At 39.5% G+C, this 27,728-nt stretch overlaps 1 protein-coding gene and 1 long non-coding RNA gene across 11 annotated transcripts in view; one reads left to right on the top strand and one right to left on the bottom strand.

Moving 5' to 3' along the window:
• Positions 1–1,514: 1,514 nt before the first annotated feature.
• The window catches only part of FOXP2 (forkhead box P2), a 669,679-nt gene continuing 643,465 nt past the window's right edge, over positions 1,515–27,728 (top strand). For 7 of the 10 annotated variants that reach the window (XM_060414748.1, XM_060414743.1, XM_060414739.1 and 4 more), the window contains exon 1: positions 1,515–1,787. The gene's annotated coding sequence lies outside the window, so the exon portion shown is untranslated. Of the gene's footprint in view, positions 1,788–3,353; positions 3,583–27,728 lie in introns of those variants that run through there. The other 3 variants (XM_060414750.1, XM_060414747.1, XM_060414738.1) reach the window with 1 other exon arrangement.
• On the bottom strand, positions 2,277–3,588 carry LOC114114516 (uncharacterized). Its single transcript, XR_003589165.2, has 2 exons — positions 3,339–3,588; positions 2,277–2,670 (listed from the first exon to the last, which is right to left on the bottom strand). It is a non-coding gene; the product is annotated as an uncharacterized LOC114114516 (long non-coding RNA).

The raw sequence follows: 27,728 nt of genomic DNA, 5'->3' as shown, positions 1-27,728 counted from the left end.
ACGGCCTCTCGGCTGCAGCAATTTGGAGGAAAGTTTCAGCGCCTTTCGGAACGCCGCGCTGCGCGACTGAAGTGCGAGCAGAGCGGCGGGTTCCGCCGCGGCGCGCAGAGGACGCGGCGGGGTGGAGGGTCGCGCGGCCTGCGGACAGGGGAGGGGCTGGCGGTAGCCCGCGGGAGGAACGGCCTGCCCCGAGCCGCGGTGGAATACGGGCTCCTGAACAGCCCCCCCACCCCAACTCGGGTCACGCGTCCCATCCGGGCCCGTCCCGTCCTCCCCTCGGTCCCGCGTGGGACCTGGCAGAGTCACACCCCACGGACGAGAGCGGGGACTCGGGCGCTGGAGGCTGGGCCCGCGCACTCCCCACGCCGGCGTCTCGGCTTTGAAGTACAAGCGGCAGTTCTGGCAGTTTCTTCTTTCCTTTCATTCCGGTTACTTTGCTCCCCTCAGTCACTGACAGGCCCGTCTCGAGAGCCTCAGACCCCCAAGTCTCAGCTCGGCAACCCCTTCTTTCTAAGCTCCGCCCCGGCCGAACCGCAGCCCAGCGCCGAGCCGGTGACCAGGGCTGGGGGATCACGAGGAAGCCCGAGAACTCCCGGGTCCAAGTGAGTCAGGAGCCCGACAACAATGAAGAGTGAGAAATACCTTCGGCCTTTCCACCCCAGGCCGCAGAGGCGCACACCGCGAAAAGAAAGGCCAGTCAGCGTTTTAACGCACGCTTGGGTCTCCCTTCCTGACTCTCGAGTACTTTAATTCCTTGCCACCTAGGGCTTTGGATCCCTTCGAGGCTTCCTGCACTTCACTTGGAATTCCCTGTTTCATTTGCCAGCAGCTCCGTCTGCTGAGAGGACGTACTTTAGGGACTGCCAAGAAGCAGCAGACACAACTCGGCTTTGCCAATACAGCATAAGGTTTTGTTCTCTCCTCCCTCCCCACCCCCTTCCTCGACTCGCCGTCTGGGCCGAGCGGGAGGGGGCGGAGCAGGAGGTGGGGAGAAGGGTGGGGGTGGGGGAAGATCTGGCGCCGAACAAACAAGTTCTCCAGCGAGTTGTTTACAGAGCAGGTGGACCTGACGTCAGCCAGGAGGCTCCACTGCAAATCCGAACAATATTCTGCGCCGCGCTTCCCCCTCCCTTCAAGAAGTTGGGGGAACGCCGGGAGATAGGTGGCTGGGGTGATGGGCATCCTAGCCAGCTGGTTCCAAACCACATTGGGGATCAACAACAACAGTCAACAATAACAAGGCAAAGTAAAACAAATACAAACAAGTGGCCCAGCAGTACTTTAGAAACCTCGGAGGCGTCCCTTCCCCCACCCCGCCCCTCCGAGAAGAGGCGGCTCCGTGCGCCGTGTGTGTACAGTTTGCATTGCCAACAACACGCGCGCGCGACCGGGTGCGCGCGCCCGCCAGCGCACACTCACACACATAGACACACACACACATACAGACACACACACACACACACACATACAGATCCGGGTGGGGGGAGAGGCAGCGCGAGACAGCGCGAGCCTCCGAGAAAGCGCGAGACACGCCGGCTCGTGCAGCTCTGCGGCGGCCGCTGCGCCCCGGCTCCAACCCCGCGCAGCCAGCCCGTGAGCGCCGGTCCGGGTTATTTATGCGGCGGCCGCGTCCGCCAGCTGCGGCTTCCTCCAGCCCCCCCTCTCGGGCGCGCCCCGACTCGCGGCAGCAGTTGCCGGGACTCGCGCGTGGGTGTGTTGTTTGTGGGCTTCTGCCTCGGCGCCGCGGGTGCCACCTCCCGGGACGCTGCCCAGCGTCCCCGGTCGCGGTAAGTTTCTTCACCCTCTGGCGCGCGGCACCTCCGCCCCTCACGCGGTCCCCGCCACCTCTATGCCGGGCCGGGCTTCGACTTTACTCTGCTCCGCGCTGCTGCCGGGGCGGCGGCAGCAAAGTTTCGCCCCAGTCGCTGAGCTCGGCGCGGCTGGGCGAGTGTGACATGTGTCAAATTTCGGCTCGGCATCGGGGTCGCGTTCCGGACCTAACATCACCACTTGTTGTTCTTTTTCGTGTAGCTTTGTGCTGAGGGGAAGGGGGCGTCCAGAGAGGGGAGGCTGCCTTTGGCTCACGGATGATTTTTAGTTTTGTATTCGAAAATGTTGCCTTGTCCGGCAACAGACACTCCAGACCGCGGCTGGAGGAAAATGTGTGTGGAAACAGCAGATGTGCTTATTTACTTTTATTTTTATTGTGTGTTGTCTCTTCCTTCTTCTCCGCCCCCCACCCCCACCCCAGAGGAGGAGAAACAACAGTAAAAACATCTGGCGTTTGGAAGCACATACTTTATTGTCCAACTGCTGACCTTTATTTACTCAGTTGGGCAAGTGCACGCTTCTCGTCTCTAAGTTAGACACTTCAGCGTATATTTCACAAGTACTTCTTGGGGAATGGAGGCGGAGAAGGGACACTCCTGCTTCTCCAGTGAAGAAACTCCTGGCCCCTAGTGACACTTGGGGATGATCGTGCGTCTCGACTGCTGCCCCCGCTCGCGCTCTTTCCCCTGTCCACGGTTAGCAGGACCCGCTTCACCCGGGACATGTCCTGGTCTTACTTTTATTCCGCTTTGGAGAGGTCTCCCTACTCCGAGGGTGGGTTTGGGGTGAAATCGCGCCTCCGGGTTCTTCAGGGAGGGGACGAGGGATGGGCGCAGATACCTTTCGGAGAAAAGGAGGGCTTCTGGGTTGACTTTTACCTGTAAGTCCGCGGAGGCCCGGGGCGAGCGGAGGGCAGACTGACGCACTGGGTTGACTTTGACCGCGAAGAGCGCGGGGCCGGACGCCCCTTCGCGCCCGCGGCAGCGCACGTGCGGCAGCGGCGCGGGCCGGACCCACTGGGTGGCCGCGCCCGCGTGTCTCCTGCACGCCTCTCCCCGCCCCGCCGTCCAGAAGGCGCCCCGACATGAAGGCTAGCGTCTGCGGGGACCTGTCCCTTGCCGTGGGTGTTCGGGTAGGTCTAGGTAGGAAGGAAAAGTTGCCCTCCTGTCCTCAGACTCTGGGATCTCTTAGGTTGAGTCTCTCAGAGCACCTGGCGCACGGGTGAACTCATTAGGAACAAGGAGAGGGAAAGGCACGTGCGAGTTTGGAGCATTTGAGAGTGGAACTCGCGCGCATTTTGCGCGGGGACAGGGCTAGAGAGGCAGAACTGGACACCACTTGGGAGGCTCCTCAGATTCCGGAATCCCCATCAGATGAGCTTAGACCCATCTGTGTATTTGTTTATTCAGCTTTTTAACTAACAGATTTAAACCACTTAATGGACAGCTGCTGTCTGTAGTGCTCCTATCCCTCCCGCCACACACACCCCTCCTCCCATTTTCTCTCACCACATGTTGAAATCCAGTCAGTTTCTTGATCTTGAGGATTGTTCCTCGAGTACTGTTTGCTCCCAGGTGGCCAGGCTTTCACGACGCGAGTGCTCAGAAGGGCGGGAAGGAGAAAGGGCGTGGAAGACCTGTGGGAGTGTGTTAGGTGTGTATATTTTTAGTCATCATGGATTCAGAAGTGCTGAAAGAGCCACCTCCCCAACTTGCCCAGAGCCTGCTCAGAAGAATAATTAAGTAGCAGCAGGTAAGCCAAGGTGAGAAAGTGAAGCTCTAGTGTCAAGTAGCTCAAGTGGACTTTTTCCAGCTGGAAGTATTTGGGGAGATTTACTTTTGGAAAATAAAAGTTTGCTTGGAAGGCACATCTTTGCACACTCTCCAAATTCAAATAGTTTGTTTAGGCTTCAGTGGAGACGGAAGGGGTGTGTTTAATAGCACGTCTATGCTAGAGGTCAACACTAAACAAAGATGAGCTTTGAGATATTTTCATCTTCAATTTTGCATTATGGCATACCTCAGGAAATGTTTTATGTTGTCAAAAGTCCTGTTTATCTCTTCTGTCACTGTGAGTTATGGATGGGTACATTCTCAGTGTCCTGGAATTTTAAAATGTAGTGTTTGTTTAATACTGCTAAACAATTATTTACAATTTTGACTTATTTGTGTATGCATTAATAAAGTGGGTATGGAGTTATGTACACTGTGATCACTAGGTTTGTAAAATGTCATTTTCAGCTTTAAAGCTTTTAAAGTCATTCCCTCTCTCGTTCCTTCTCCTTTTCCCCCTTTCTGCCTTCCTTCCATTTTTGTTACTAGACTAGACCCATGTTCAGTAGTTGCTTAGTTCAGTACTTCTTTAAGAAACCCACTGCTTCATTGCTATCTAAAACTAAGTGAGAGAAATGTTTAATTGTGATTAAATTACTAACTTTTAAAGAAGAGACTAGAAACCTGATGATACAGCCCTGTTGGTGACAAAAGACACTCAGTTTTACAAGATCATCTTAAAGTTCACTTTTTAAGTACAAGAATACAAACAAGGGAATAATTTTTAAATTCAGTTTAAATACGAGCACAAGAACTTTTCTTTTTTATACATAGTTTATTAAATTACCATTACACTACGATTAATACCAAAATAGAAAAAAAGGGAAATATATACAAATAACAATTATGAACTGTTTTAAGCTACTTTCAAAATTTCTCAACTTTAGGATTCAGCGTGATGGGAATTCTAGAACTGAATATTCAAATGAAAAGAGACCTTTAATTACCTTATGATGTGAATAGTTATATCTGAGTAAACTGCGTTCCAGTTTCATTTCTTTGCACTGGTGGTAGTGTAATGGGTTTGCTTGGAAAAAAAAAATCCTTGTAGTATTCTATAAACTTAAAATAGGGGTAAATTGTTGTATGTGACACATTATAAAATTAGGAAGAAACGTGAACATTAAAATAATGAGAAGTTACATTCCTTTTGTACAAGCAAAGACTCAGAAACACAAAACAACTCTCTTTGTATAACTATTAGAATTGTACTCTGTGAAAAGTATATTTAAATATGTGAAAATGCCTTCATGGCTTGATTGACACTCATAGAGCATATAGTAAAATATTGAACATAACCAGATAAATTTACCAGACATTTTATCTCAAGAGAACATGTGAGGGATATGGTACTTAATTACATAAAAGAGATATTCTTTGTGATACATTTAAAGATTTACATGGCTTTGCCTTATCATTCTGTTGTTGACACTCTCATGTTAGATCAACTATTAGTTATAATACTGATAGAAAATGGAATGATGGAAATGGTCATGTATTTCTGTCTCTCAGTTAAGTCAGAGAGACCACTGACTTGTAAGAAGTTCTCTTGGCAAGAGTGTTGCTAAACAAAGTTGCAAATCACTGTTGAATTGCAAAATGATGTTAATTTCATTATAATTACTGAATACTAATTCATGGCACAGTTAATTTTTTCTTTAACTCTGTGATATATCATAGTACTCTTAGTGATAAATGAATGGATCTAAAATATTCTAACCAATGCACAGATTCATTCTGCCCTTTGATAAAAGATAGTTTATTTCTTAACTTAGGCCCAATGAGATTTTAAGATTTGCATAGATTTTTGAAAATAACCTAATTTATGTAGTCCTTAATTCGTAGAGTTCTAACAAATTTGATCAAATCCATCACAGAAAGATTGTTGTTTACCTTCTTAAGCCTTCTGAAAAAGTAATCCAGGTGCTTGAAACTTCACTTAGACAAATTCCAGTGCTTATGGTCCACAGATAGTTTAATGAGTAATTTGAATTTTGTATGCCATAGTGAATGTCTCTTCTATTTTTGGATGATTCGAACATTTATCTCTTAACATATTCAATACTTGGACTCCAGGCATATCACTTTCAGAGTGTTGTCAGGTAAAAATAATTTAAGTTCTTTGGGCTTTTTTCCCCCATGAGGCTTAAGTCATTTTCATTGCTTTCTTATGAAGTTGTTCCAAATGTTAGCTACTTCATTTGTCTCATAACTATTTTTAAACACCTTAACTAAGCATAGTTAGGAGGGCTGCTTAAACATATCATTACTTTTTTTAAAGTCCAGAATTGGTTATTTGAAAATTCATTACTGTTGAATTATATAAATACTAATAAGTAGAATAGTCTTTCCTTGTAGGTGTTCCTATCTATTAAATGATACTTACTTCCACTTGCCTATTTACTTGTCTTATTATTACCTCTGATGTATTGTTATATATATTCTTTCCTTTGCACTATATTTCCATCTAGTCCCTGCCACCAATTTTCCAGACAAAATACACAAAAAAAGGAGAGTAACTTTGGTGAAATATAAAGAGATATTATAGCTAACAGGTCAGTGTTAGAATATTGAGATGCTAGAGAGAGATCCTCAGAGAAAATTTAGATTTATTATGTTCTAACACTATTAATGTTAAAATAAAAAGTAAACCTGTGTATGTGGGTGACTTATTTGCAGTAATAGTTTTCATTTCAACTGTTTTTTCCTCTAAATAGATGCTTCAGTGACTTGCTGTCTTATCAGTTGTGATGTTAAGTATTGGCCTAATTATTTTTAGGTGCATAATCCCAATTTTGTAATTGGAGTGACTAGGAATTTGTGTTTATTTGGACAAAATTTTGTCCAGCAGCCAAATTAAAATATGCTGTAAAATCAGGTATGTTTGTATCACTCCTATTTCATTTTAAAACAACTTTATGTTGTAATGATTTGTAGTTTATAGTTCACATTGAATCCTAATACTTTTTCATTTTGGGCTTGTGAACATTGTTTACTCTTTCTAAATTGACTTGTATATGATCATTTGTCCAATTTCCTTTCCATGAACAATTTGAATTCTTATATTCCCTCAATTTGTATAATTCAGTACATTTTAATGTGAGATTTTATTTAAAAATCCATTTTGTCCACAGATTATCTGTGGAGTCCAAGTTCAGTTTTTTGAATTCCTTGATATTTGAAATATGTGTTCTTGGAACTATATTCTACTGATTGAATTCAACTTCCCAAACAATTGTACACTATTTTTTTTCCCCTGGAATCCATCAAGGATCTTCAGAACATACCTTTCCATTATATTGATAAATATGTCATACTGAGCTGACGTCTTCATTCCTTTCTGCTGTAGCAAATTATTTTCATTAGCAAGAGCATGTAAAATTTAAATGTTGAAAAAGCACACTGCTATGAAGCAAATGAATCCCCAGGGGTTTAAAAGCTCTCAGCATTTTTAGTTTATTAATGTTCCTCAATTTCCTTTGATTTCTGTCTTAGAAGCCTTAAAATATACTTTGTGGAAGATAATGTTAGTTTAAAATTTAAGTTTTTAGTGCTGCTTCTTAAAGCTCTTTGTAACAAGTCTGAAAGATTTGTGCCATGAAACTATCATAAAAATGTTTAAAAACTGGTTAAGGACATTAAATTCCTCAAAGAAAGGATGCTACTGCAAAAAACATAGTTTCTCTGATATCCATTTCTTTCTTCTCAACTTTTATCATGCTATTTTCTGTGAAAGTTTTCTTTTTTGCATCATTTTTGTTTTGTATCATTTTGGTACACATACAGAACTACCACTTTGCAACTTTTTCTCAATTTAAGGAAAAAATAACAAAGTTTCCTAAAGTGTATTTTAGGGGGTAAGAAAAAATTTTGTGGTAGACATATTTCAGAGAAAGTGTTTATAAAATTTCTTGCTGGCAGATAGTGAGGAGAAACTTATAGTACACTAATCCAAATATCTTAACATCTTAGCATATGTAGACTGTCATAAAATCATCTCATTTAAAAAAGAAAAAAAGATCCCCAACATCCTTAAAAAATATTCCTCACCATTACTTCACCCAAATTTATGTTCCAGGATTTGGTTGATCTATATTTGTATGCCTGTAGCTAGCTCTTCATTTCCTTTTTGTCTTCATTTTCCCCCCTTTCTCAGTAGGTCTTTTACTTTAGCTAAATTATGTCCCCCAAAATCTTGTTTTATACACCTAATTACTACCCCCTCATTACCAGTCTGATCAGGTAGACCATCAGCTACTCCCTGATTTGATGCAATAGCTACTTAATTTTCCCCCTTTTCTCCCTTCAGGTACAACAGTTTATTCTCCAAGTAGCAGTGACCTTTTGAAGATTTATCTATCTGATTATGTCATTCTTGAAAGGTATAAATCTTCCAACAACTTCTTATGTCTTTGAAAATAAAAGACAAGGACCTTACTAAAGTCCCTTTTATTTGACCCCTACTCTCTGTCTCACAGTATTTCCTATCATTTTCCTCTTACTCAGTCAACCCTAGACACTGACTTCCTTGGCATTCCTCAAAATGGGATCAGCTATTTCCCACTTCAGAGTTTTCCTCTGTCTGTCTGTAATGCTCTGCCCTCAGGTATCTTCACTAACTTCAAGTCTCTGCTCAAACATATCCTTATGGAAGCCTTCTCTTGATTGTCCTATCTAAAATAACAAATCATCATTGCTCATACTGTCACCTTTATCATATGTTGATTTCCCCTATAGCACTATCAACTGACTTTAAAAAGATTGTTTATTTATTTATAGTCTCAATGAGAATGTGTATTCCATGGATACAAAGTTTCTTTTGGGCACTGTTCTAATCCAGTGTTTAGAACATGCCTTGTACTTGGTAGGAACTCTAAAACTAAATGTTGAATTAAAGAATGTATGACTTTGTGGAGGTCTAGCAGGTTACTTTTGTCTGTATCATTGTTCCATTTTGTGAATATGTGTCATTGAAATTCCTTTTCACCTTACTTTTTCCTCTTGCACTCACCTTATACCATATTTTGGAAACTGTTCATTACTGTATTGGCCAAGACATGACTCTCATCTTGGGTGGGTATGCTGTAAGTTCGGTTTTCTGTATCTTTTCTATTCTTGATCTGAGAATGTAACTTAACTTGAAAGTTGTGAGTAGATATTAATGCTTTTGGACAAAAAATGCACAATAGTTGAATGCTTCAATATAATAATGCTTATATTAATAGGACCATTGAACTGACATATTTAATCATAGAACTGATCATTATATCTGGAAGAAAAGCTATGATAAACCTAGACAGTGTATTAAAAAGCAGAGACATCACTTTGCTGACAAAGGTCCATATAGTCAAAGCTATGGTTTTTCCAGTAGTCATGCATGAATGTGAGAGTTGGATCATAAATAAGGCTGAGGACTGAAGAATTGATGTTTTCAAATTGTGGTGCTGTAGAAGACTCTTGAGAGTCCCTTGGACTGCGGGGAGATCAAACCAGTTAATCCTAAAGGAAGTCAACCCTGAGTATTCATTGGAAGGACCGATGCTGAAGCTGAGTTTCCAATACATTGGCCATGTGATACAAAAGAGACGACTTTTTGGGAAAGACCCTGATGCTGGAAAGATTGAAGGTAGGAGGAGGAGGGGACAGCAGAGGACGAAATTGTTGGATGGCATCACTGACTCAATGGACATGAATTTGAGCAAACTCCAGGAGATCGTGAAGGGCAGGGAAGGCTGGTGTGCTGCAGTTCATGGTGTCCCGAAGAGTTGGACACAACTGAACAACAGCCTCAACATCTTAATATGAGTAGCATAATTAGTGTATATAGATGTTTCTAATGTTTATACTATGAGTACAACATGGGCATTCAAAGTGTTTCTGGGGGTTGGTGAGGAAAGAGGGAGGGGAATGGGTTAAGTCAAGGTCTTTTCTGAAACCATATCTAGATTGTTGTTGTTATTCTGTGGTATAATAAGATAGATAGTTTTACTTTTTTTGCATTGGCACACATACCATCGTTTATAACATATCTTTTCTTTCATTCTTTCAGTATCTATCTTTAACAGAGCAGGTTAAATATTTATGATTTGTTGGAAAGTCCATCTTTCTGAATTTAAAGTCCTATTCTTTGGTGTGTGCAGGTCACATTGGTACGTCTACAGCTGAGGGATAAATGAGTGATACAATTCTCCATATAATGCTGCATGGATCCACAGATTTTATTCTCATAAACCTAATGTCCTGTAGAGTTCTCTTTCACATACTATGTACATATTTAAAATTTGTATTCACTTGCTCGGCAGTTTTGTTCTAAATATCTTGAGAAAGGGGTATGTAATCTTCACTATTGATAATGAGAAAAGAGGCCTCTCTTTGCCTACTTCATCTCATTTCCCTGTTTCTCTTTCCTCTTTGAGACAAATTATGAGATCTTTCAGAATAATTCTGGTTATCTTATTATACCATGAGTGAATGTGTGGTCCTTGAAAAACTCTGAAGAAAGACACAATGTGGCTTTATTATATTACTACCTCACTTTTTCCTTTCAAAAAACATACTAACTTATGTTTTCTGCTTTTTTTGCTGTTAAAATCCTGGTCCTTAGGTACTCCTTGCCCTCCTTGTCACCATCTGGCTATTCCAGGTCCCAATGTATTCTCTTTCCCTTGTTCCAAGCAGGAAATATTTTTTATTAAGGGCCTTCTCTGATAATGGTAATGCATATTAGAATGTGGATGAAAATGACTCCTCCTGGGAAGCATGATTATCTCAGATAGGAAAATGGCCTGCTTGGTTTACTGACCAGGGTTCCACAGTGAGTGCCAGGAGACCTGCACTCTGTTTCTTAGTCTGACTTTTAACTATTGTGCAATATTGGATGGGTCTTTTCCTTCACAATAAAAAAGATTGGATTAGTTTTTAGATTACTTTCACCTGAAGCCTTTTATGACATACCTAAGTCAAATTAGAAGCTGTGAACAGGTTGTCTCTTACTACAATATAAACACACAGGTAAGAATGACTGGGAGAAACAGATCATTCCTAAAATAAAGACGATTAAAACCAACAAAAAATTACCACAAATATCTTTGCTTATGAAACTCAGGGGGCTCAGTTAAAATGTATTTTTCTTCACTTGTCTTAGCCCACTTGGAATTTTCACATCACTCCCCTCCTTCCCAGTCAGCAATGGAGCCTCACCTTATTTAACCAGGATGCTGAGACAGGCAGAGAAGTGAGTGCACGTGGAGTTGGTCATGTCAGGGTTGAGAAAAATAAATAATTGCCTGGCATCCTGTTCCCTGAAGCACATACCATTAACATCTCATAAATATTCATTTCTTTACAATTTTGCCTTGGTCCTGTGGTCATTCACATATTTAGCTTTTGGTGGCATCAATCCAGAAATAAAATGTACAGATGGATGAGCTGTTTGATAAGCTTTGTCTTTTTAAAATTAGAGCTCTCCCTTTTAACGGACCTTACACACACACACGCACACACACATTTTTTAGAACCGACATAAAATGTTGGGCTGCCTCATGGTCCAGTCTGTGCATTGTGCTACGTTAAAACACAGCTGCCAACTGTAGGGGTGCTGCATGTCTTTGCTGCAGTTTGGCTTAAAGGGAGTGAGTAACACAAGGGTTTATACAGTGCACCACATAGGAAGTTTGGCCCCACATTTCTTGAAACATCTGTTTGTCTTCCCCAAAGAACTGCTGAAAAGTCTTTAGAGCCCCATCTAAGTTGTTCCTTCACTGCTTTGCTGCCCCACCCCCTAGTCAAGTGATGCATGCATTTACACCAAGTGTACACGCCCTGTCAAGTGTGCCGTCCCGTGTGTAGTGTAGTATCTTTTCTCATTCTGGCTACTTTCCTTGTGAAAAATTAGCCTATATGTAGACAAACAAGGAGCTGCAGATTGCGTGTCAGAAGGTAGGGGATTATGAATTGCAGTAGTTTGTAGCAGTGATGTAAGCTTGCAGATGTTCATTTTTCAGTATATTTCACCTTGTTGTATGTTGTAGAGCTAACCTTTTTGGCACCTAGGACCATTTTCATGGACAAATTTTCCACAGACCAGGGGTGGGGCAGGGGGAATGGTTTCAGGATCATTCAAGGGCATTACATTTATTGTGTCCTTTATTTCTATTGTTATTACATCAGCTCCAACTCAGATCATCAGGCACTAGATCCTGGAGGTTGGGGACCCCCGTTATAGAGAATATATACTCCTGTAACTAAAAATAAAGTTCATTTGACAGCATTTGTGTTGTCCCAAAGAAAGTACTTTTAAATCTATATTTTTTGATCTATTTATAATATTTCTCTACTTTCAGAAAAGTATGCTTTTAGGTTGCCCTTGTATCACTTCCAATTCTGTGCTGTTTTGTAATTTTCAGTAATTTCAAACTGCCCCTAGTCCTGCATGTCTGTTGCTGAAACTATTTGACAAGTAGAAGAAAGGCAATGTAACTTTTTATTTCTAATTGGTATTTGATTTTACATAGCTGTTCTCTTTGATATTCCTCTAATTGTGTCCTGGAAAAATCTCATTCCCACTGGACTGAAACGATGCTAGATGCTAAAATGTGACTAAGTACTCACTTACTTATATTATTATATTAAAGGAACATCATTATTATAAGTATTGTTTTTATTTTGAGAGACAACTTGTTTTTATGACTATAGAAGATCGAATTTTAAGGGCAAATGTACAATAATAGAGAATATATAGTAACAAGCTATGAATAAATAAACAATAAAATATTTAATGCTTATTTTCTTATTATTGGAACTACATTTTTGTGAGAGGACATTTAAAATAGAATACAAATGATTATTTTATTTTTACATGTCTACTTATAAGACAGTGAAAATATATTTGATTATTTTTACAAAGCTATTTGGCTATACATTTGATGTTTCATTTTAAAATAAGGTATTGGCTACTATGTTGTAGAAATGATCCTGATAATTTTCTCTCAGAATTGTTACTTGTTACTTTCACTGTGATTTATTAATTTTACAAGTTATATTTTAAATGCTCATATTTACAAAGTTGTTTAAATATCAAACATAATTTTTTGTTTTGTTTTTTCCGAAGAAAACTATCAGATGCAATCTTTTTATTTTTAATTGAACTGTAGTTGATGTATAATATTGTGTTTCAGGTGTATAGCAAGTGATTCAGTTATATATTCAGATTCTTTTCCCTTATAGTTTATTATAAAACATTGAATATAGTTTCTTATGCTATACAGTAAATCCTTGTTTATTTTTTATATAATAATGTGTATCTGTTAATTGTATACCACTAATTTATCCCTCCCTCCCTCCTCGTTTCCCCTTTGGTACTCACAGTTTGTTTTCTATGTCTGTGTCTGTTTTGTAAATAAACTCATTTGTATTATTTTTTAGATTCCACGTATAAGTGATATCATATATGATATTTATCTTTGTCTGATTTGCTTCACTTAGTAAGATAATCTGTAGGTTCATTCATGTGCTACAGTGGTGGTATTTCATTCTTTTATGGCTGAGTAATCTTTCATTGTGTACATGCACACACTCAGTCACTCTCTCTCTTCAGTCGTCTGCTGATGAACGATTAGGTTGCTTCCATGTCTTGTCTATTGTAAACAGTGCTGCTATGGACATCGGGGTGCATGTATCTTTTCAGATTCTGGTTTCCTCCAAATATGTATCCAGGAATGGAATTGCTGTATCATATAGTACTTTTAGTTTTTTAAGGAACCTCACTACAGTTTTCTAAACTGACTGCATCAATTTACATTTCCACCAGTGCTGAAGGAGGATCCCCTTTTCTCCACATCTTCGCTGGCATTTGTTATTTGTAGACTTTTTTTTTTTTTTTTAATGGCCACCTCATGTGTGGCTTGCAGGATCTCAGTTCCCAGACCAGGATTGAACCTGGGTCATACAACAGGGAAAGCCTAGACTCCTCACCACGAGGCTACCAGGAACTCTGTATTATTTGTAGACTTTTTGACTTTTATGGCCATTATGACCACTGTGAAGTGATGCCTCACTGCAGTTTTGATTTGCTTTTAACTAATTTGTGACCTTGAGCATATTTTCATGTGCCTGTTGGCCATCTGTGTGTCTTCTTTGGAGAAATGTCTGTTTAGGTTTTCTGCCTATTTTTTGATTGCATTGTTTGGTTTTTTTGATATTGAGCTGTATGAACTATTTGTATATTTTGGAAATTAAACCCTTGTCAGTCATGTCATTTGTAAATTCCTCATAGTTCATAGATTGTCTTTTCATTTTGTTGATGGCTTCATTAGCTGTTCAAAAGCTTGTAAGTTTGATTAGGTTCCATTTTTTTCTCATTTACTTTTGCTTTTATTTCTTTTGCCTTGGGAAACTGATCTAAGAAAATATTGCTGTGATTTTATTGTGCTTTATTAACAACACAAAACATATTTTAATTGATCATCTTTACAAATTTGTTTTAAACTCTACAAATTTTTCAAGTTTTAATTAAATAAAATTTATATGCAATAAAGTTCACGTCTTTCTAGTGTACAGTTCTGTATGGTTTCACAAACATATAGTTGTATACTCACTACCACAGTTAAGATGTGGAACAGTTCCATCATGCTCCAAAATTTTTTCATGTGAATTTTAGTCAACACCTCCTCTCATCTTGTAGTCTCTGGTAACCACTGATCTATTTTCTGTCCCTAGAGTTTTGTTTTTTAAAGTGTGTTTTTTGGGGGAGGTAACAGTCTTTTTAATTGAGTGAGTTTGATATTGTAGCACTGTTTACATTTATGAAGTCCACCATGTTACAGATTGCAATGTGGTCTCTATTGTAGCCATACCTATCACATCCCATGATTGCAGTGCAGTGTTGTTGTCTCTCTTCATTACACTGTGTAGTGAATGTCTGTGGCTTATTTACTGCTCCTTTCAAGTTTGTACCCTTAAACAACATCAATCTTATCCCCCCATCCCCATCTCTTGGTAGCCACCTATTTTGCTCTCTGATTTTACAAGTTTGACTTTGTTAGATTCCACATTTATGTGTGGTATGAGACAGCACAAGCCTCTCTGACTTGTCTCAGCATAATGTGCTCAAGGTCTATCCATGTTGATGCAAATGGCAGGATAAGGCTTCCCCAGTGGGAAGTGGGTAAAGAACCTGCCTGCCTGTGCAGGAAGTTCAGTCTCTGGGTTGGGAGAATCCCCTGGAGGAGGACATGGCAATCCACTCCAATATTCTTGCCTGGAGAATCCCTTAGACAGAGAAGTGTTATATGTATATATGCATTATATACATGTATATAATATTTCAGTCCTGTCTGACTCTTGTATATTGTATTTATACAAATTGTATAAAATACTCATGTATAGTATATATGTGTATACTATATCTATATGTACATATTACATTCAACTCTATGTTATTAATCATGCGGTATGTAACCTTCAGAGGCAGGCTTTTTTCATCTAGTGTAACACATTTGAGATTCATCAAATTGTTGTGTATATCAGTTTTGCCTTCGTGAGAATGCAGTCACTTATTCCTATCATAATTTCTTAGGAGTTTATAATTCTCCTCTCATTTGTTATTCAAGTATGTTTCTTTTATAAATTATTGCATTTTATTTTGACATAAATTGGCGTCGCTTATGAACTAGAGGCTTTACTATTTGATCTTTTCTGAGAATTAATTTGGGGTCCTCTCCGTAGCTGTCTACTCTCATTTCTGTTTCCACCCTTAGTCTCTCTTGTTCTCATACTTCTTTCCTTTGTTCTCATAGGTGTTTGTTGTTCTTTTCACTCCTTTTCATCTGTTTGACAAGTTGAAAGATGTACAGCCCATTCAGGTAGTTAGCTTTTAAAGAAGAAGAAGCTCATTATCAGTTGATTAATAATACCCATTCATTTATTCAGTCACTTACTCGTTTATTCATTGATTACTGATCACCTACAATCTGTAAATGGCAAAAGAAGTAGGAAGAATCCAAGAATTGAAACTTTGAGATAATAAATTTTTGTTTTCTCTTCCAAATCAGGTGGGAGATGGAGACAGGGTTTGTTACTCAGGGGCCACTGTCAGATGGCTTATGGACTGCAGGAAATGGAAAAATAATATATTCAGAGAAGTAAATCAAAAAGTCAGGCTTCCCTTGTGACTCAGCTGGTAAAGAATCCGCCTGCAATGCGGGATACCTGGACTCAGTTCCTGGGTTGGGAAGAGTCCCTGGAGAAAGGAATGGCTACCCACACCAGTATTCCCACACCTGCCAATGAGGAGACATAAGAGATGCAGGTTCGATCCCTGGGTCGGGAAGATTCCCTGGAGATGGGCATGGCAACCCACTCCAGTATTCTGGCCTGGAGGATTCCATGGAGTGTAGTCCTTGGGATCGCAAAGAGTCGGACACAACTGAGCGACTTTCACTTTCAAATCAAAAAGTTAGGTGGGCTGCTAAGGACAAATTGTCAGTTTGAAGAGGCCAACTAGGCTGAAATGCAACAAAAATCAGGGAGGCAAGACAGGAATGAAAATGCACAAGATGCCTGGAGAAACCCTCTGTGGGTTGCCTTTTTTTACAGGTAAGAAATGAATAATTTAAAGACATCTGTATGTGAGAGAAGCAGTCCCCATTTTCATAGTTCTGGCTAGTGGCTTTGTGAAACTTACATGAATGAATAACTAATTGTAATATTCAATAATTGACAAAATTTAATTGATAGAAAGTTCTTTCTTACATTGAATTGGAATCAATTAGCCATTATTTCTAACTCCACCTTTTGGTTTTACACAGACTATTTCACATAGATAATTTTGCAGATGTCTTAAAAATTTTTATAATCAATAAACCTTTCCTTTCTGAGGATAAAGAAGTCATATTTCTTCAGTTATCCTTCATATACACTCTGTGGATTTCTTTTGCCCTTCACAGTTCTCATTACCCTCCTCTGGATATGCTTCTCTTTGCTGAAGCTTCCCTTTAAAATGTATCCAGAGCTGAATACCATGCCATGTATATGTTCTGACCAACACAGAATGCAATGAAAATTTGTTCTCATTTTTTCTGTAACCTAATGGCAATTTTTTTTCAGTCATGTTACATTGTTACTAAAGTGTTGCTTCATTTCATGTAAATTGCAAATACTATCAGTTAGAATATTGTAAAAAAATAGGATTTATATGTCTGTTACATTAGTTTCTTTATCATTTAGTGTATTCAGCATGTCAAGATTTTTTAAAATCTCAGTTCTATTATCTATGTTAACAATTGTGTCATCTATAATTTTGATTAACACTTTATACTCTACTTAATTATTTTTGAAAATATTGATCAGAGCAAGGTTAAGAATAGAGCCTTTTTTTTTAAACTCAGTGAGTAGGAGCTCTTTGATTTATCATTAACCCTTTGAATGGGATTATTTACCTACTGGTATACATCTGAAATTAATCATAAGTGTCATTATAAAAATGGCTAATATTAAGCAGTAGATACTTTTCTAGGAAATTTGTGTGTGAATTAATTTATTTTTCATACTGTCTTTATGAGGATTTATACTGTTATTGCCCCATTTTACCAATGGCAAAGCTGAGTTACAGGTTGTCCAGAACTGTGAGGTATCTGAGATTTTACCTTACTTGCATGGTAACAGATTAGTCAGACACTATTTTGTGGAACTTTATAGAAGACAAAGGACTTTATTACTCCTGATAACAGTGAGGAGCAGGAACCTTATGCTTGCTTTGGTTCCTTGTCCCCCAAGTTCAGGGACTTCCCTGGAGGCCCAGATGGTCAATCAACCTGCAGTGCAGGAGACCCGGAGTTGGTGCTGGTGGTAGAGACCCTGCCTGCCAGAGCAGGAGAGTAGAGACACTGGTTTGATCCCTGATTTGGAAAGATGCCCTGCAGGCAGCCATGAAAACTCACTCCAGTATTTTTGCCTGGGGAATCAGAAAGAGGAGCCTGGCAGGCTATGATCCATAGGGTCTCAAAGATTGGACATGACTGAAGCGACTTAGCACGCATGCACCCCTAAGTCCATCAGGGGCTCCACAGAGTGCCCCAAGTCCACATTGTACACTCTATATCACTGTATTGCAGATGAGGAACTTCAAGTTTAGGAACCCTGATCTTTTGTAATGGGCTATAAGCAAACCTTCCCTTTGTTCAGAGGGAGGTATTATGGATATTCAAAGGCAATTTGGTATATAGACATCCATGAGAAAGATAGTCTAGAACAAAGGCTGTCAGTGCCTGTGCTCACAAAACATGCAGAACCTTGACTGATCTATATTTGCCTCTTAATCTAAGAATTTCCCCAAAAGTTACATAGGAAGTGGACTTAACAGTTGGCCATTGAAAGACTTACTCCATACTTTCTTGGTCCAGGCATTGTACAGCCAATGCCTTTCTCTGATCCACTCATCTAATAACATGTGAGACAAGGAAACAAGGTTTAGTATGACTTATTTTTAACAAATCCATGGCAGGTTTTTTTTTTTTTTTTTTTTTAATGTAAGTGCTCACAAACCATCTGTTTAGTAACCTGTTGTAGAATTTTGTTGGGGAATAATGTCAAGATCACTGATCTTCGTTTCCTAGAATCTTTTTCCCTTCAAAAAATAAAATAACATTTGTCCCCTCTTATGTGTTACATCTGCTCTTGTTGTTTGTAACTCTTTCAAGGTTATCAAGTGTAGTTTCGTGATAACATATACAAGCTACTTTTTAAAGATGCCTTAAAATTTTAACCTAGTATTTCTGCATACCTGAACTTATTTAAAGTGACTCATGGCCCTCTTTTTAATTCCTGAGCTTTTATTTTCTCATTAGTTATATTTGATTTTACATTTTAGTATAACTTTTCTTTTTGGTGGAAAAGGTAAACTACGCAAGAATCAAGAAGTTCAACTGTATCTCAGTTATCTTAGAACCTATCACTGTCCCAAACACTAGGCTTATATCTTCTTTATTATTTTCTCCATATCTAAATATCTTGAAGTGTTTCTAGTTTTTTTTTTGGGGGGGGGTTGGGGTGAAGATTTGCCACAGCCCATTTTAAGAATTTAATAATATTAAAGCTTTGAGTCATGTTTCTGTACTGTTTCTTGCCATGTAATAACACTTATGAGGTTGAATAATCGCTGTGTAATGCTTATTGTTTTTAAGATATTTTCTAATTAGTTTTGCTAGTGTCTTCTGAGACTGGAAGCTTATAATTTCACTTTTAATATCTCATAATTTCAGTAGATATGATATTGATATTTGTCCCAAACCATTTTTATTTTAGAGTTTCATGCCAAGTCATTGTATATATTTTCAGTTCAGCTCAGTTGCTCAGTTGTGTCCGACTCTTTGTGACCCCATGGACTGCAGCACACCAAGCCTCCCTGTCCATCACCAACTCCTGGAGTTTACCAAAACTCATGTCCACTGAGTTGATAATGCCATCCAACCATCTCATCCTCTGTTGTCCCCTTCTCCTCCTGCCTTCAGTCTTCCTCAGCATCAGGGTCTTTTCCAATGAGTCAGCTCTTTGCATCAGGTGGCCAAAGTATTGAAGTTTCAGCTTCAGCATCAGTCCTTCCAATGAACACTCAGGACTGATCTCCTTTAGGATAGACTGGTTGGATCTCCTTGCATCCAAGGAACTCTCAAGAGTCTTCTCCAACACCACAGTTCAAAAGCATCAATTCTTCAGCGCTCAGCTTTCTTTATAGTCCAACTCCAATATCCATACATGATTATTGGAAAAACCATAGCCTTGACTAGATGGACCTTTGTTGGCAAAGTAATGTCTCTGCTTTTCAATATGCTCTCTAGATTGGTCATAACTTTCCTTCCAAGGAGTAAGCATCTTTTAGTTTCATGACTGCAGTTACCATCTGCAGTGATTTTGGAGCCCCCCAAAATAAAATCTGCCACTGTATATATGTGGAAGTTGGTAATTTTTTTTTTTTTCTGTAAAAGACTAGATAGTAAATACAGGTTGTGAACCATTGGTCTCTGTCACAACTAGTCAACTCTGCCACTGTAATATAAAAGCAGCTATGGATGGCACCTAAGTGCATGAATGTTGTTGTGTGCCAGTAGTTTTATTTATGGACATTAATGTTTGAATTTTATATAATTTTCATATTTCATAAGATATACTTTGATTTTGATTCAGCTATTTAAAACTATAAAAATGTACACCTCGTAGACCATCCAAAATCAGGTGGTGAGCCAGTAAAGCTCACAACTATATTTGCCAAGCATGCACACAAGCACACACACATATAGTTGTTGATATAAATATAGACATATCTTTTAAAATTTCTGTTTCTAAAATCCATGCCACATTTTGTTCACTGGCTTGGAACTGTGAGCTTAAAACTGACATGGACTTCTAAGAATTCTATGACAAATTTTTTTTTCTTATTTCTTCCCATTTAATTGCTATCAAGTAGTAGTTCTCTTTATTGCTTTCTTTTTTAAAAAAATTTTGACTGGACTGGGTCTTTGTTGCTGTGCACAGGCTTTCTCTAATTTTACTAAGAAGGGGCTAGTCTTTGTTGTGGTGTGTGGTCTTCTCATTGTGATGGCTTCTATTGTTGTGCAGAACAAGCTTCAGTAGTTGTGGCCCATGGGCTTACTTGCTTTGTGGCATGTGGGATCTTCCCAGACCGTGCATCAAAGCCATGTTCCCTTTATTAGCAGGTAGATTCTTATCTGCACCACCAGAAGAAGTCCTACTTATTGCTTCTTAAGTCTTTAGCAAGAAAAAATTATTAGCAAGCCAATAGTTCATTAGTTTCTGTCCTTTATTGTGTCCATCTTTGCATGAAATGTTCCCTTGGTATCTCTGATTTTCTTGAAGAGATCTCTAGTCTTTCCCATTCTGTTGTTTTCCTCTATTTCTTTGCATTGGTCACTGAAGAAGGCTTTCGTATCTCTCCTTGCTATTCTTTGGAACTCCGCATTCAAATGGCCATTTCCTTTTCTCCTTTACCTTTTGCTTCTCTTCTTTTCAAAGCTATTTGTAAGGCCTCCTCAGACAAGCATTTTGCCTTTTTGCATTTCTTTTTCTTGGGGATGGTCTTGATCACTGCCTCCTGTACAATGTCACGAATCTCTGTCTGTAGTTCTTCAGGCACTTGTCTAGCCGATCTAATCCCTTGATTCTATTGGTCACTTCTATTGTATAGTCATAAGGGATTTGGTTTAGATCGTACCTGAATGGTCTGGTGGTTTTCCCTACTTTCTTCAATTTAAGTCTGAATATTGCAATAAGGATTTCATGATTTAAGCCACACTCAGCTCCCAGTCTTTTTTTGCTGACTGTATGGAATTGTCTCCATCTTTGGCTGCAAAGAATATAATCAATATGATTTTGGTATTGACCACCTGGTGACGTCCATGTGTAGAGTCTTCTCTTGTGTTGTTGGAAGAGGGTGTTTGCTATGACCAGTTCATTCTCTTGGCAAAACTCTATTAGCCTTTGCCCCACTTCACACTGTACTTCAAGGACAAATTTGCACATTACTCCAGGTATTTCTGGAGAAGGCAATGACAACCCACTCCAGTACTCTTGCCTGGCAAATCCGATAGACGGAGGAGCCTGGTATGCTGCAGTCCATGGGGTTGCTAGGAGTCGGACATGACTGAGCGACTTCACTTTCACTTTTCACTTTCATGCATTGGAGAAGGAAATGTCACCCCACTCCAGTGTTCTTGCCTGGAGAATATCAGGGACGGGGGAGGCTGGTGGGCTGCTGTCTATGGGGTCTCACAGAGTCGGACATGACTGAAGTGATAGCAACAGCAGCAACAGCCAGGTATTTCTTGACTTTCTACTTTTGCATTACAGTCCCCTATAATGAAAAGGACATTTTTGGGGGGTGTTAGTTCTAGAAGATCTTGTAGGTCTTCATAGAACAGTTCAAATTCAGCTTCTTCAGCTTTATTGTTCAGGTCTTAGACTTGGATTACTGTGATTTTTGAGTGGTTTGCCTTGGAAACAAATAGAGATCATTCTGTCATTTTTGCAGTTGCATCAAAGTACTCCATTTCTGACTCTTTTGTTGACCATGATGGCTACTCCATTTCTTCTAAGGGATTCTTGCCTACAATAGTAGATATAATGGTCATCTGAGTTAAATTCACCCAGTCCATTTTAGTTCACTGATTCCTAAAATGTTGATTTCACTCTTGCCATCTCCTGTTTGACCACTTCCAATTTGCCTTGATTCATGGACCTAACATTCCAGTTCCTATGCAGTATTGCTGTTTACAGCACTAGACTTTACTTCCATCACCAGTCACATCCACAGCTGGATGTTTTTGCTTTCACTCCATCTCTTCATTCTTTCTGGAGTTATTTCTCCACTGATCTCCAATAGCATATTGGGCACCTACCGACCTGGGGAGTTCATCTTTCAGTGTCCTATCATTGTGCCTTTTCATACTGTTCATGGGGGTTCTCAAGGCAAGAATACTGAAGTGGTTTGCCATTCCCTTCTCCAGTGGATCACATTTGTCAGAGCTTTCCACCATGACCCATCCGTCTTGGGTGGCCCTACACGGCATGGCTCATAGTTTCATTGAGTTAGACAAGGCTGGGGTCTCTATGATCAGATTGGTTAGTTTTCTGTGATTGTTGTTTTTAATCTGTCTGCCCTCTGATGGAGAAGGATAAAAGGCTTATTGAAGCTTCCTGATGGGAGAGACTGACTAAGGCAGAAATTCGGTCTTGTTGGGAAAGACTAGATATCTCTTCAAGAAAATTAGAGAAACCAAGGGAATATCTCATGCAAAGATGGACACAATAAAGGACAGAAATGGTATGGACCTAACAGAAGGAGAAGATATTAAGAAGAGGTGGCAAGAATACACAGAAGATCTATACATAAAAAGATCTTCATGACACAGATAATCATGACGGTGTGATCACTCACCTAGAGCCAGACATCCTGGAATGCAAAGTCAAGTGGGCCTTAGGAAGCATCACTATGAACAAAGCTAGTGGAGGTGATGGAATTCCAGCTGAGCTATTTCAAATCCTAAAAGATGATGCTGTGAAAGTGTTGCACTCAGTATGCCAGCAAATTTGGGAAACTCATCAGAGGCCACACTACTGGAAAAGGTCAGTTTCATTCCAATCCCAAAGAAAAACAATGCCAAAGAATGTTCAAACTACTACACAATTGCACACATCTCACACACTAGTAAAGTAATGCTCAAAATTCTCCAAGCCAGGTTTCAACAGCATGTGAACCGTGAACTTCCAGATGTTCAAGCTGGATTTAGAAAAGGCCAAGGAACCAGAGGTCAAATTGCCAACATCCACTGGATCTTTGAAAAAGCAAGAGAGTTCCAGAAAAACATTTGCTTTATTGACTATGCCAAGACTTTGACTGTGTGGATCATAAAAAACTGTGGAAAATTCTTCGAGAGATGGGAAAGCCAGACCACCTGACCTGCCTCCTGAGAAACCTGTATGCAGGTCAGGAAGCAACAGTTAGAACTGGACATGGAACAACAGACTGGTTCCAAATCGGGAAAGGAGTACATCAAGGCTGTCTATTGTTACCCTGCTTATTTATCTTATATGCAAAGTACATCATGAGAAACACTGGACTGGATGAAGCACAAGCTGGAATCAAGATTGCTGGGAGAAATATCAATAACCTCAGATAGGCAGATGACACCACCCTTATGGCAGGAAGCGAAGAGGAACTAAAGAGCCTCTTGATGTAAGTGAAAGAGGAGAGTGAAAAAGCTGGCTTAAAACTCAATATTCAGAAAACTAAGATCATGGCATCTGATCCCATTACTTCATTGCAAATAGATGGGAAAACAGTGGAAACAGTGACAGACTTTATTTTTTTGATCTCCAAAATCACTGCAGATGGTGACTGCACCCATGAAATTAAAAGGTGCTTGCTCCTTGGAAGAAAAGTTATGACAGCATGTTAAAGCTAGACAGCATATTAAAAAGCAGAGATACTACCTTGCCAACTAAGATCCGTCCAGTTAAAGCAGTGGTTTACCCGGTGGTTGTGTATGGATGTGAGAGTTGGACTATGAAGAAAGCTGAGCGCCAAAGAATTGATGCTTTTGAACTGTGGTTGAAGAAGACTCTTGAGAGTCCCTTGGACTGCAAGGAGATCCAACCATTCCATCCTAAAGGAAAGCAGTCCTGAATATTCAGTGGAAGGACTGACGTTGAAGCTGAAACTCCAATACTTTGGCCACCTGCTGTGAAGAACTGACTCATCTGAAGAGACCCTGATGCTGGGAGAGATTGAAGTCAGGAGGAGGAGAGAACGACAGAGGATGGCATCACCTACTCAATGGAAATGAGTCTGCATCAACTCCGGGTGTTGGTGATGGACAGGGAAGCCTGGCGGGCTGTAGTCCATGGGGTTGCAGAGTTGAACACGACTGAGTAACTGAACTGAACTGAACTGAACTGAACTGAGTTCATTAGTTACTCAACTTTTGTCATTATTATTACAGTGTCAGTCTGGATAATAAGTACAGTGATCAGCAGAGTCATCAGTGCTCTAGTTTGAACCAAGAACAGTGTTCAAATTATTTTCTCTGAGATCATGGCAAAGCAAAAATATCTGGAAGCTCTCCAACAGGTAGAAGAGTCATGTAGCATCGTGACTAGCAGAGGCAACATTAAGTATGAGGCAAAGCTTTCGCATGACCCACAGCTTTTTACCTACTCTTTGGTACATGAGGTTATGTGTAGACCAGAATCCCAGGGTATGATTAGATGGGTGAAGTATCTGACTGGAATCATGAATTTGAAAACTTATCACAAAAATGTTCTCAATCAGCCAGAAAGTCTGTTTAAGTAGGTTTTACTTATGTGCTTTTGGGTAAGGGGGATCTCCTACTGTATTTGCTCATGGTGCCTCTTTATGTTTTTTAGATGTTCTGGTATTCTTTATTTATATTTTTAAGATAACAAAACAGACCCAACTTTGCAGGGTCTGTTTCAGGGAATGTTTCTGTTCTTATATTTGATGTAAACTTTGTAGATTATACAGTCTAAGCTGAAGGAGATGGGAAGATGGATGAAAAGGCTAAGAATGAGGAATAGCAGAGTTCTCTCCCTTGATGTTCTTTCTTCCTTGCTATAAGCAAATGCATTATACGGAAAGGGCTTAGTAGACTATTTGACTCTTTTTTTTTTTCCTTTGGAACATATATCTTTTTGACAGGAGGCTTGACTTAGAAGTAACATTTGTCACTTTATCATATGGAAGAGTTGTAAGTTGAACAGTCTCATTTCTGTTTCTTTCTTGGAATTTAATCTCTTTTAGCTTCCACTATTCAATTTCTTGAATAAGCAGTCTGTGATTTTTTAAATTCTCAACTAACCAATAATTCCCATACTTCCCAAATGCCCTCTCTGAACTCATCTTGCATATTCTTTACTTTCTTTGACCTAAAGGCACTTATGTGAACAGTATTCCTACCATTTTAAGTATCAAAAAGCATATTTCTATCATATAATATTGAATTTCCTTGTGAAATAACTTAGTTCAGAATTATGTGAATTTTATAGTTTTGTGTCCTAAAACTTTTCAGTTCATTGGTCTAGGTAGCTGTCATTGTGTTGAATCAAAGCTCTTTCTATGAGGTAGTATGTGTTAGTTTACCAAAGTCATGATCAGAATCACTTTCAGAAGAGAAAGGTTTCAAAATAAAGCTTGAAAAATACAGGCAAACTCTTCTAGAGTTAAGACAACAATAAATGAAATATTTATGAGTCAGAGATTGGCCGTATGAGAAAATACAGATGAGTATGTGGTTTCATTGCATTACTTACAATATTTCTGCGACCAAAAAAATGAAAAGTGCAAAAAGACCTAATGCAGTCAGGTGTGGGGCTGCTGAGATGTGCAGAGATAATGAACTATTATGGTCTTACTCAGACAGTGAAGTTCTCTTTTTATTTTTTTGAAAATGTTAATAGGGGGTGAAGAGAGACAACTAGAGGATTAAAAAAAATACTGTTTGATGACACAGTGATACAAGTTAAAAATTAATTGAAGAACTATTAATATATATAGCCTTTATTTTCATAAAGAGCTATCCATTATTTCTGTTTTTAATCACACTTTTCAATAATAATATTTAGTCATTTTAACTTGTTCTTAATTTAAATTTCAATATGTGGTGGTAAAAGTTAAAATAAATGTAGTGATTCTTTTGATGTGGCAGTTGAATTCTCCCTTGTAAAGTCCATAAGTAAATTGACAAATAGCATGTGAAGTCCCTTCAGCGTTGTCTGATTCTTTGTGACCTCTTGGACTGTAGCCCACCATGCTCTTCTGTCCATGGAATTCTCCAGGCAAAAATACTGGAGTGGGTAGCCATGCCCTTCTCTTGGGAATCTCCTTGACAAAGGGATCAAACCCATGTCGATGGGTTCTGCATTGTGCCTTGTGTCTCCTGCATTGGCAAGCAAGTTCTTTACCTCTTGTGCCACCTGAAACACCTCTTCACCTCTTGTGAAACACTGAAGTATTATGTGTGTGTGCTGTGCTCAGTTGTGTCCGACTTTTTGGGACCCCCATGGGCTGTAGCCTGCCAGGCACCTCTTTCTGTGGAATTTTCCAGGTGAAAGTGCTGAAGCGGGTGGCCACTTCCTTCTCCAGGGGATCTTCGCAGCCCAAGGATTGAATCCACATCTCTGGCATTGGCGGGTGGATTCTTTACCCCTGAGCCATCTGGGAAGAAGAGTAAAATAAAGCTTTTTTTCCCCCCTCAGGAAATTAGGGAATTGAAATAGAACCCAAATTTCACTGATTATCAGAAATAAAATTGTGATTTAGAATATAAAATATGTAAATACTCCTATAAATAAATCTAGAACCTCTAAAGTTCTAATAGTTTTCACTTCTGATTTTGTTTTTTTTTTCTTTTTGATCCAGTGAGCATTTTAAGTTTCTATAAGTAATCTAATAGAAGAGTGCAGTTTCATATGTAGAAAAGAAATTATAGAAAGGGGAAAATACAATTAGCGTCCTTTAAAAGAAGACAGAGACAGAGAAGGGAGGAATTTTGGGGGTGGAAGGGTGTGGGCAGAAAGAGAGAAAGAGACAAAAAGAGAGAGAGAGGTGGAAGTAATTGTGCTGTGTTGTATGTGTTTAAAGCTTGAGGCATTTAAGTTTGTCATGTTGTGTAAATTTGTCCTGTGACATTTCAGTTAACAAAGTTTTTTGTACTTTTATCTTCATTGAGCTATATTTATGCCATATCATAGTGGTTGCATTAAAATTGGACAAAATAAAATGAAGATCTGGAAGTTACCTGAAGAATTACAGTAACTCGTTTTGAATCAAACATATTTGGAATCTAGATAGTCTCCTGAAGTTTGTCAATTGACTGTTTGAAATTGGGAATAATTCTTCCTATTGGAATATAATGCTCTAAGTATTGATCAGTTTGCAGTGAACATTTTGATAATGAATTATGTTTGAATACTAGTCTTTAAGACAGAAACTTAGTTCATTTAGGCTTCCCTGGTGGCTCAGATGGTAAAGAATCTTCCTGCAACGCAGGAGACCCAAGTTTGATCCCTGAGTCAGAATGATCCCCTGGAGAAGGAAATGGCATCTTGCTCCAGTTTTCTTTGTGACAGAGGAGCCTGATGGTCTGCAGTCCATGGGGTCACAAAGAGTCGGACACGACTGAATGACTAACACTTAATTCATTTATTTTGAATGCTTGTGGTTGGGACAACCTAGTTTAGGAAACTCAGTCACTGAAAGGCTGTTTCTTGTTTTGCAAATTCTCCACCTCTTTAGAGAATCTCTTCATCACTAAGTTTCTAAACCTAGTTTCTTCAACTCACCCTCAGGAAATGGATCCTCTCATATTTTTTTGACAGAAATTTATAATTATAGGTTCAACTTTGGGTTTGAGAATGCACTAGACACTTGAGCATGAGGTTCTGATTTTATAAGGTAGCTGCTGAAGAAGGGAGAAAAAGAAATGTAGGCGAGATGGGAGGGAAATAGGACAATCTTACCTTTTGGCTAAGAGCGAGCTT

The sequence above is a fragment of the Ovis aries genome, chromosome 4 (assembly GCF_016772045.2).
Source record: "Ovis aries strain OAR_USU_Benz2616 breed Rambouillet chromosome 4, ARS-UI_Ramb_v3.0, whole genome shotgun sequence".
Taxonomy (NCBI): domain Eukaryota; kingdom Metazoa; phylum Chordata; class Mammalia; order Artiodactyla; family Bovidae; genus Ovis; species Ovis aries.
The sequence above is the reverse complement of the archived record's forward strand: the minus strand, read 5'-3'. Positions and strand labels throughout refer to the sequence as shown.